Here is a 12,181-nt window from a genome sequence, read left to right as displayed (position 1 = left end):
TTATTTAGCTCAAAAATCAATATCTTATTATCATAAATTCAGTTAAATGTTTCCCAGCATGTGTTTTCTTCTCCATGCCTGTGTTTTTGCAGGCTCTAGCAGTGTTGCATTCCCCATGATATTTTGGGTTATTTTGTATTTGCCACAGTGAGGAGCTTCTGGTAGACAAAAAATAATCCTTCTGGTACTTCAGGTTTTTGACAGAATCCAATTAGAGGTGGCATTAAATGTCTCGTGGCTCAGTTTGAATCCCAGTGAAATCAACTGAAAGTCTCACAAGTATGTGCACTGGAGTTGTATTTTAAATTTGTTATTCTAAGCTGTGATTTTTCAAAAAAATCTCTTCTCAATTTCAGTTTTAAAGAGTTTGTAGTGAAAATGCATGTTAGTGTATACTTTTGGACTGAGAACATGCTTCTATAAATATCAAATTCTTCTACTTGTTAACAGCTTAACTGTAAAGTAAATTTCATATACAAGAAGAAGCTGTGGAAATGGTAGGAGTAATTTTTGTCTGAAGACTTGCCACTCCTATTGTCTAATCCTCTTCCCCTCTCCACAGGACCTTTATTGCACAACATACCTTAAAGCAAAATTAATCCTTAAAATCAATAGAAAGTAATAGGAAGAGTTTAACAAAGAGACCATCATTTTGGAATAAACACTGTTTACAGATCATTTTGTAGCCTTACTTTAGGATCAGTTTCATAACTCAAAGCAGGTTCAGAGGTTTTGTAAATCATTCATTATCTGGATCCACTAAAAAGAATGTAGTTGTTTTAGCTAAAGAATGCAGAGGAGAAAAACTAAAAGCAAAATAGTTAAATGAGCAACATGACTTTTTTCTTATGCCTTTTGAAAAATTACTTTTAAAAATAACATACTGTGAACTAATATTAATCATATGAGGAGAGATCATGTAAACAAAGACTATCTAGTGATCTAGTTCCAAACTTCAGAAGGACTGTGAATTCTGTTAAATTTTCATTTTTATACATCCAAACCATTTTTATAACGTAACATTCATTTTTGATAATTCTCAGAACTATAAATCAGTTTACTTTACAACCCTGTATTCTTAGGATTTCTGAATACACCACAAAATCTGTTTCCTATTTGTATGCTCTACTGTTTGGAATTACATGCTAGCTGAAGAAAATCTGCCCTTATACAAATGTGATAACACAAAAATATATGAAAATGTCCTTGCTTAGGTATGACTAGTCAGGCTCAGCTGGGCAGATCTGGCATGCTATATTACTTGAACTATATAATGATAAATAAATTTCTTGGCTCACAAGGAGAATAAAGTTATTACAATATACATGGGCCATATACTTCATTCTGTTTCTGTTTTGTGCTTGTAATTCATTGTAAGACTCAAATGCTGAGGATCAAGTGTTCCAAATTTAACCTAAATTTAAATCACCTTAATTCCCACTGAGTTCCCAGTCTGGGCACAATTTGTCTTTTGGTGTAAATTCCTTGCTTTGGTTCAGACCAGAATTCTATTGTGCACCTAAGTTAGTGTTTTCCAAAGGAAACTGCTATGCATTCATCAAGGATTTTTCATCTCAAAAATATAAAAACACTAATCAAAAAATTCTCAGCATTCTATAGTTGAATGCAAAGGGGCTTGCTGCTTTTTAAACACAGCACAGAAGCACACAGTAAATGTAATTGCCTTTTTTACATTAGAATAAAAAAGCCTCCAAATAGCAGTGGGCCTAAATTATTAAAAATGTTTTTTTTATCCTAATAAACTTTAAAAAAATATTTTATTTGGAAGAAAATGTGTTTAATTTGCGTAGACTCTGACAGAACTGGAGATTTAGAGCTTTATACACAATCAACATGCTCCTGCAAACGCTGAGCTCCTTTATAAAGATATGTGATCTTTTACATGCTGAAAATTTAGGTCCATGGAAAAAGAAGATGCCAAATAGCATCAAAAGTCTCCTAGGTATCTGGTCAAGCTAATGTAATGAAGACAAATTAATCTCTGAAGGCAGTGACACATACAAGAGAATGTAAGTCTCTTCATTTTGCATTCTCTTTTCTTATGGGATTTCAGAGGAAAAAATCCAACGTGGTTACTTGAGATTTCTTTCAATAACATTTCAAGAACATATCTTTAGACTTAGACATATCAACCATCCTCCTGCTGTGAGCCAAAGCAATTTCACAAGAGCACTGTGAGCTTTGCAACTCAGCCCTGATGGACAAGGTCAAGGGAAGAGAGATAGGAACGTGTAACACCAAAAAAAAAACTCTCATGTGTCAGGGGCATTTTCCTGTTTTGGTGTCATGAGAGCACTAATACCAGCTAGGAATGTTAGCAGAATTTCCCAGGTCTTGACTGTATGGTGAATTCTGTAGGCAGCTGTTTGTGCCTACAGAAGTTCTACTGAAGTCCAGTAGTGGCAATCAAACCCAAATTGTAGGAATTGTAGTATTTTAAGAAAAAATGTAAACAAAAAATTGCTCTTTTTTCAAAAGATTAGTTAAAATAATTGACATTTTCACTCATCCGCATATATAATTAGCCAAATATCCATTCTCAAAGCACACTCTATCTCTTTAAACATGTGTTTGTTATTGTGTTCCATGCTGAGGGAACGCCCTAATACTTCCATTTAAATGCCATTCTGCAGTAATCCATCTGCTCAAATGAGGCTTCTACCAATGGATCTCACGTTCAGTTTGACAGATCAAAATGGCTCCATCATCTTTTCAGGGATCCTCCCCTTGCTGTTTTCCTCAAGGCTTTAGATGGACTTCTGTTTATCTTTGGCTTTCCTCAAGGAAAATGGTGGGAAAAGGCCATTCCTAGACTACATAATGTGCCAGATGTCCAGAAGTCCAGATGTCAAAACCTTCTAGAGAAGATTATTATCTCACCCATTTATCACTTTTCCCAGGCATTTTCAATGAGAAATCATAAAGGTGCAGCTCTGATGATTATGTAGGACACTTTTTACAGGGGGTTTTATAATTTATTTCAAGAGTTTCCTCAGAATATGTATCTCTTGCAAGAACTATACAGACAGCTACAGAAAGAGTACACATTTCAGGAATTTATACTGATGTGTCTAGGCCATGAAATAAAAATAAGTCAAATTACTTGGACTGAATAAATTTTACCTAATTTTTCAAAACGCCTGATTTTATTCATATCTGAGTATGCGTTACATTAAAGTTGTCAGCACTATCTATAGTTCTTAGACAAAAGATAACAAAACATTAGTTGATTTCTAATAAATTAACTTTCTTTTTAAAAATACATGGAATTTATTTAACACCAAAAAGAAACATTAATAAACACCCAAGCATAGTTACATATAATTGTCTGACAAGGGCCATATATATAAAGGTGTGAGTGTATCAAGAGCCACTTAAGAGTCTGAGGACAAAAGTTGGTGTTGTACAGATTTGTATTTATTCCTGAAGTGCAGCCTTTCACTGGAATTATTTCACCTTAATGTGTCTCAGAACACGAAGTCAAGAACAGAACAACAATGAGAAGCTAGATTAGACCTTCCAGATGTGTACTGTAAATTAGGAAATGGTTCTTTGCATACCCTCTTCAGGTTAGATAAAAGCGCTTTCACTCTGAAGGCTCATCCTATTCCTATTTTTTCATAATTATCCTTTAGATAATAATTGCTGTAGTCATTTTCCTACTGACTACAATGCTGAACAACTTTTTTATCATTTTTCCCTGAGATTTACCACATGTCAGCAGTCTTTTTTTCTTGTCCTAGCCTGTACTCTATAGTTCAGATTGCTTTTTTACCCTTGGACACCTGGCACACTACTATTCTGGTCCACTGGGTCAAGTGTTATTTAATATAAGGTGTTCATTCATTCTATGGTATTAACTAAATCCTCTGCCTGCCTAGCCAGCTACCCTGCATTCACAGGAATGAAAGAGTTAGCTGAAAGTGTGCATGAAAAATATCACATGAGAATTCTCCAAATGCCAAAGACAATGTGAATTGTGCAAATAAACCAGCAAGTGCCTATAGGAAGGATTTAGCACAGCATACTTGTTTTTTGCACCCTAGAAATATTCTCCAAGCCAAATCTACATTGGCTGCTACAGAAGGTTGGCTTAATACCTAAAAAGAGCGTCCAGGGCACTTGTTCAAACATATCCAGTACCCCTGGCTCTGAGCACAGCCTGCGGGAGAGGCAGCCAGGCTGTGTTTTGAAAAGCAGCTGTGAACTGAGGGGTTATGCAAAAGGCATGTGCTCTGACTCTCGTCTTGGCAGGGGTGATTTCCAGATCCTCAGTTCCTCTGCACTCCACCTAAACAGTTTCAAGCTACTGCAAATTTATGTGACTAGACCTAATTTTTCTCAAGGCACTGGCTGAGCAGTCATGATGAAACTGAGTAGGCATAGTAACGTTAGCTTGCATTGTTTCTTTATCTGCCATAGAGGAAGCTGTAGGAGCTGGTATTTGCTTGCCATATCCGCTACTGATTGTGCCACTTCTGCCTTACTGGCTATAACACAGGCAACACTAGGTTTATGAAAGGTTATATTTTAGAAATTTTATTATCCTTGTGGCACTTCTGATTTTGTCACACTTTTTTTCTACCAAATATACCTTGAAGTTCAATGCTAACTCTCCTGCTTTCATAGAAAACCCTGGTTTATACTCACATTATTCAGAAATATCATTAGTTTGTAGAAGACAATACAGATACTGCAATCCTCTCCCCATTTTAGAGGCATGGAGTTGACTCTGGGCTTCTCAAGACTGTCAAACAGGCTGAAGGAGCATGGCTGGGTGTTTTGGGGTGTGTTTTCATTTGCCTGTTTGTTTTGTGTTTTGCTCATTTTTTAAGAAAGGAAAATTATCAAGATCTCATTGAAGCCACTGATTGCGACTATCATGGCAGCAGTTTTAACTGTCTCAAATATTTGTAAAGCACAACCTATCACTATTTATTCATTACTTATTTTAAAAATAAAATAGTAATATTGGTTTATAATACCTTATGGAAAAATATCCATTTCAGAATGTGGCTTGTAAAGAGAAGATGTTAAATACAGAAATTAAAGACTTGGTTTTTAGCAGTAGTCTAAATCCATCAGAACTGCTGAGACTGAAAATAAAATGTATCAATAACATTTATATGGAAAGAGAAATCTCAAGCATTGATAATGAATATAGCAGGTCCTTGTGTTGCACAACCCAGCATGGCAACTAAGGCTCTTTCAGAGTGGAGAAATTTCCAGATAGTCAATAGTCAGTGTGGCTGTCTTGTATCATTTCCAGGCTCAAAGCTGAATATTCATCAAAGGTTCTAGTTGAGGAGTGTTTTGTGGTGGGAATTGCCAGGGGCTATTTCCCATTAATGTATTTTTTTTAAATATTTGTGAGTATAAACCCCAAATATATTCACATTAATGTTCTCTTTGGTGAAATCTGTGTGAGCCACAGTAGCAGTCAAGTACAAAAACAGGTGAGCAGATGAAAACAGTAGTATGAATTCTCCCTTCAGTACTAAATTTATTTTGTTACTGTAGTCCTTAACTGAAATTTATTTTATTAGAGCAGTAAATAATCCTCAGAACTGAAGAAATTCACATTTAAAACTAAGAATGTGCTGAAAAATAATAATTTTATCCTTGATCCAAAATCAAGAAAATATTGAGCCAAAGCTTTAAGACTGTAAATCTAAAAACTAAAATGCTACAGAATCTGGGATAAAAATCTCATTTATTTTGAAGATACGAAAACACTGGAGTAAAATGAGATTTGAGCTGGCAGAAGATTTCCAGACTAAAATGAACATGTGAGAAGTGACGTAAGAAGCGTGAATAGCTGGATTGAAAACATATAGGATGAACAGCAGCTTATAACACTGTTTTAGAAACAGTGAAAGACATCTGGGCTTCAAAAAATCATGATGAAGAAAGGAGATAAATTTAAAACTTGTTCAGAGGAGATGGCATTTCAGCAACTTTCTAGGGTGGTTCCTCAGCCAGAGCTCCTCTTCATATTGTTCTAATTCTGCTGATTTTCAGCAACAATAAACACCTGCCAAAATCAACCTGAAATTTATTTTGGATACAAAATATAAGGTTCCCAATGGAGTTTAAAGAACAAACCCAAAAATATGCTTTTAAAATTTCAAGAACCATGATATTTTGGATTCTATCCATGTGAAATGCTGGTCTTTTTCAAATATGTGAGAGCATTTACTGGTATTAAAAAGCTCTGGGAATTGTCACTGTCACGAAGGAGATTAGTGTCTTGTGCTCTCCTTATGGTATTTTCAACTTCTGAACCAGCTTGTGACTAAATTTCTATAATGAAAAACGTTTGCAGTACTAATGCTGACCTCATTTGTCTCTTAAATGCTAAATGAACTTTAACCTTATGAATCTAAAAATTTTTCTGCAGAAACAAATATCTGATCATTTATATGTAGGAATGGAAAATATTGGACTTATTAGGATCCAAGTAAAACACTGTGGAAGAAAAAATGAACAGGTGATAATACTATTTGCGTCTCTCTCTCTTTTCCTTTTTATCTTGTTAGATTCATTCCAGCAGATTTATTTTCAGTTATATTAATAGAATACAAAGGAACAGTCTCCCCAAAGCTTTATTTACTTAAGTTTTGTAACTAGATAACTGTGAACTTTACCAGGTAGGATGGGGTGGGTTTGAACATTAAATAATCTCTATTCTGCATATTTTGCCTTTCTTAGTCATCATTATCAAAAACGACAGTTCAGAATTCAAGACACTGAGGAAGGAAGAATAAATTCCCTATAAGAATAAACCTATTCTAAATGGTATGAGTGGGCACAATGAGTACAAACAGAAATGTTTGTTGCCTGGACTTTAGGAATCACTTTTTTACCAGGTGGGTGTCTGAGCACTGGCAGAGGTTGCCCAGGGCAGCTGTGGAATCTTCCTTCTTGGAGATATTCAAAATCCTCCTGGGCTTGGCCCTGGGCAGCCAGAGTTAGGTGGTCCTGCTTGAGCAGGGAGGTTGAACAAAATGACCTTCAGAAGTTTCTTCCAAACTCAGCCATTCTGTGATTCTGTTTCATTCTGAGTATTTTGTGTTTGTGCTTCTGGTTTTTCACTCCTACCACAAATTTCTATTTGCTCTCTGCTTCCATGGTGCTTCAAAAAGGGTGGAAAACTAATTGCATACAGCAATTCTCCTTCATACATAATGTAAAATGAAGAGATAAATTACTCCCTGCATCATTTATATGTCACCATTTTCAATAACATCAGCTGTACTGAAAAGCCTTTAGATGGAGTGAAAACTGGATTATTCTCATTAATATCTCTTTCGGCTGTAAACCAAAACTAAAACCTGGTTTAGTTTGGCTTGTTTTTCAAATACTGTTCATAGGTACTACAGTAAAATATGAGCAGTGCAGAAACATTTGTATCTGTCTCTTGTTTCTTGTTCCTCTAAAGCTATGTTTTGAAAAATGTTTCAGAAGTTCAGTCCAAGGGGAAAGTATTTTCCAATATTCTGGTACTTATTTTAACCTTTTACATTGGAAATCCTTTCAAAGTTGACCTGGACAGATTTTTAAAACTGGCCAAGGCCTGACTCTAAGGTTTTCCTGTCTGTTTTTAACATGACAACTTGAACATTAGTTGCTGATGAATGTTGATTAATGGTTTTATTTTCTAAAAAAAAAAGGGGTTTTCATTTTAAGCCAATCCAAATTTACCCTTATCTAAACTTTAAAAAGAATGAACAAAAGGCTTATTTTCCATTCAATTTAGTTTTAACTGATTTTCACTTATCAAATTCTGTCCTGAACTGTTTCCATGATAATAATAACAGCAGGGAATTATTGACATGATTTTCCACTTACACAGTGGAAAATCATACACACTTACACAGGGACTATTATGATAATAAGCTTAATCTATATAATAGCATAAACAATCTGAATCTATTTTAAAATAAATCAGTAATACAGAAAAATAATTAATTTATCTCAGTTTCTAAGTGATTTCTTCCAATTCTGATGTCAGTGGATGAGGATGTGTTTCATTGCAATGATCACTGACAACATTTTCTGACCATTCCCAAAGACAAGTCCAGATCTGGCTGCTCATGGAGGCTGAAGTTTTCCTGTGCAGAGCAATGGTCTCCCTGGGTTACCTTTGAGATATTGGACAGAAAATGAATATGATATTTTAACATTCTAATTGTGTGTTAATTCTTCATTAGAGTTTTAGACATTGCAGAATTGCCCCTGAATCAAAACTAATGATTAGATTTTTACTTCTGTTCCTGACTTACCTTCAGTAGCACTCTACTGGCCAGTGTTTGTGTGCCAAGGGAAATCCAGCTGTATTTGCTCCTAAATTTTAATATAATATTTTCCTGTGACTGACTTAAAGAATGACAAGAAGCTTGTCTAGGAACATTCTCAGGGCTCTTTCCTAAGAGAGTCCCTTGATCATTTCTTGAAAGGACGTGATATATATCTCTGACAAAAGGCAGGCAGGGTTTCTCTTCTCTCAAAAAATTCTTGTCATTTATATCTCACCAGTTAGAGAGAAAAGGATTTGGGAGAAAAAGCATCACCATCCACCTACTCCTTCAATAAATTTAGAATCAGTTATATCTGGGGTTTTCAGCAAACTAGAAAAATATTTATTGTGAATTGTTTTCTTTCCCCATGAAGGGATAATTATTTCAAGTCATTAGTTAATATCTTTTTAATCCAGTTTCAGAAGTGAATGTATTATTATTTGTAATGACACTAGCAAATGAAACAAAAGATAAACACACTTAGGTGATTTATGTGCTTTCCTTGAGATATGAAACATAATTTTCCTTTAAAATAATATTTACAAGGTTTTCCCATGCATGCCAGATATTTTGTATTTACAAATGCAACTTCTGTGGAATGTAATGAAACAGAATAAGGTATAAGACCACTGTAATAATGAAAGAAAGACTTTTGGTGCACAAAGAAGGTAAGCAATCCCTTTTCTCTAGGGGAAAGAGTCACATGTTGTTATTTTGGATTAAGCATCAATGACATAGTCTAGCACAGGTTATTCTGTATCAGTTTTTAATTATCAATTGTCATTTTAGCCTATCTTGAAACCCCATGTCTTAAGAAAGTGAAAATTCAGGAAGTCAAGGGCTTATACAACTATGGGTCTTTAAAGGGACTTCTGTCTACTTCTGATGTCAATTATGTGTAAATACATAAAAAAAGTTTCCTTTATTGACATACATTGTGGTGGGATAGGAACGTACTCTGTTTTATCATGCTTGTGGAATGTCTTTTGTAAAAGAAACTGTTTTGAAGCTACATTCATGGAATGAACACTGATTTCAAATCTGTGTCCAGTGAAATGCTAATCAGAAATGTGCTTAAATGATTAAGTAGAAAGAAAATTGGGAACTCACTCAAGTCAGTGATAAATTCTTGCAGGTTTCCAAAAGCTTGGTAAGATTGTTTTCTGTACTGCCAACAGAAATAGGATCATAAGTCTGGCTTAGTTCTGTGGCAATAGGTTTGGTCTTACCAAGATTCACTGAGTTAGTGATAAATTCGAGTTCAGCTGTAACCTTAGAGGACAAGACAAACAAAGAGACTGGAGCAAGGGAGCACCTTGCTAATGGCAAAGGAAATTAATGACACATTTGCAACATAACTGTGAACTGATCTTCACTGTTAGAAGTTCTTCCCTATAGCATTATTCGAGTCTCTTTGCTGAACATCTTATTTGGGCACTGACTCCCATTCACCAGACTGCAGCAGTTTAAGATGTAAACACCTCATCTTTCTGCTTGTTTTTTCTGCCAGAAGTTATGCAGTGGGACTGGGGTAATAGAAGTGAATATTCTTAGGCCTCAGTAGAGAGTAATTGGTGCAATTCTGTCCCTTCCAGACTCAGAGGTGCAAACACACTTTGTCACCCATTCTCAGATTGTCCAGCAAAGTGGTAAGGGAAAAACTACCTTCAGCCACCACAGCTAGACTTACCAACAGTTTTGATCCTGTTCTTAGTGACTCTTCCTGACACCCTTATTGTTAATCCCTTTTTAATGTTCTACTTTTTCTGTAGTTTCTCTTGGTACATAAGACATCAATCCTGATTGCAATTTCCACCAAAAGGTTCCAATGACAGGACAACACATGAGAAAGGATATTTCCAATTTGATTTTTGCAGCATTGCTGTCTCTGTTATTACAATCAGAAAACTAGTAAAGACTCAGTTTGTATATCCCAGCAAACTCATTAGGCACTTTTTGAGAACAAGGGACAATGTTGTGATGTTCATGTCCTCTATTTTTCCTCTCATTCAGCTACGGAGAAGTCAACTTCCAAAAGTGAATGACTACCTAGCCCCTGTCAGCAAAAAGTGAAGACATACACCAGGAATTTGCAGCAGAAAGAGAACAAACCGAAGCTGGTGTGCTGATGTCTCCAAGACAAATTTTTTTATTCATTCTCGGAATATCTACACTTTCATAAACAAGATCAGTGATGTATTCAAGGCCTTGTTGCCACAGATATAAAGCACTTGGACAACATGAAACACATTGGGCCAGGACCTAAGCAGTGTTTCAAGGAAACAAAACAACTTGGGCCAGGTCAACATGTAAAATTTCTTTTGGATGTTTTTAAGCATAATTTAGATTTTTGTGTTTGGACAGATAGTGATTTTTTGCCTTCAAAGTGCAGCTAAATGAGCCTCTTATTATCAGGAGAACAGGAAAACAATGTTTAGAAACTGTATTCAAACCTTTTCCTGCATGAGATGCTCAGACTAACAGAATGAGAATTTATATTTTCTCCTGCTTCCTTTATATGAAATTGCTTAGAAACAGAACACACTTGAAACAAACATTTCAGTCAGCTCCTTGAAATTACCCAAAGCCAGACTTTTTTTTTGCTCAGGGGCTGCAAACACTTAGGTCATATTACAGTTGATAGAAGTTTGTTTTGTTTGTCTGCCATAGCTGCAGATGACAGAGATCCAAAAGCCATTGACTTGAATAGGCTTTGGATTGACTGTGGGGAAAGGATTTCCACTGTAGGTAGGAATGCTTGAAATATAATCATTTAAGGCTCCAGTTTCAGAAAAATTATTCCAGCCTCTGTCTTTCCCTCTCCCTTGCACATGTACACATTTGTTTAGGATCAAATTCTCTCTCCTTTGTCCATGTTAGATAACCATAAAACCACTGAAGCCATTCAAAGGGCAAGGTATAACACAATGTGAATAAAGCTTTAAATACTTGCCTGAAGGTGGGAATTTTCCCTTCAGGCCTTGTTGAAAAGCTATCAGGCACACTCTCAAATGAGGTCAGCAGACTGCTACTCATTTTTACGTGCAACATTTTCACCAAACCCCCACTTGTGTTAATATCATATTAATGATTGCAGTCAGGTATTCCACAGCTCGAGTGTGCCAGGACTGGTGCTGCACTTTCTTCATCAGAGAGAAACAACTTAGCCTCAGGCTGGCTGTGCTTTTCCAGACTATAACTCACAGGTGCAGAGTGACTGCTCCAGACAGCACTCACCAACACATGCATGTCTCAGACTTCCTCGGAACAGCTGAAAACAGGATTAATTCAGTTACCAAGAAAAGAGGACCAAGGCATAGCAGCCAAGTAGCTTGCTGCTATCATTTATTTTAAACTTTCAAAAGAAAAGAAATAATTTAGGAGGGCCAGGGGTGCATGAGAGAAGGAGAGTGATGGGGAGGGAGAAAGGAAAAAGGAGAGAGGAAAGGGAGGTCTGACTCAGTCAGTGAATCACTTTTTTTTTCCCCTCTGAACAAAAGTTCAGACTTTTCATGAACAACTCAAGATCTTCTGAACTGATAACCAAAGTATACCAAAGGGACAAACAGTAATTTTTAGTTTCATCTTTTTTTTTTCTATGATAATCCAAACAAGTAATAGTTATGGGTTTCATTAAAACAGCAACAAAAAAAATTTGTATTAACCACATACTAATGTACCATGATAGTACATAAATTTACTTGGAATGGGAAAAAAAGAGGAAAGACATTGCATATTTTTTGCAAACAAAAATATGAAATTTCATGCGAACATAAATTCTGTAATTTACTGAATTACCTGATGTAGCACAGAAATTGAAGACACATGAAGCAAAAGCAGTCCTTACAAAGTGATTTGGT

This window comes from Lichenostomus cassidix, chromosome 1Aa, assembly GCF_008360975.1.
Source record: "Lichenostomus cassidix isolate B80296 chromosome 1Aa, HeHo_3.0, whole genome shotgun sequence".
In the NCBI taxonomy this organism is placed as follows: Eukaryota; Metazoa; Chordata; class Aves; order Passeriformes; family Meliphagidae; genus Lichenostomus; species Lichenostomus cassidix.
Note: the sequence above shows the minus strand (reverse complement) of the source record.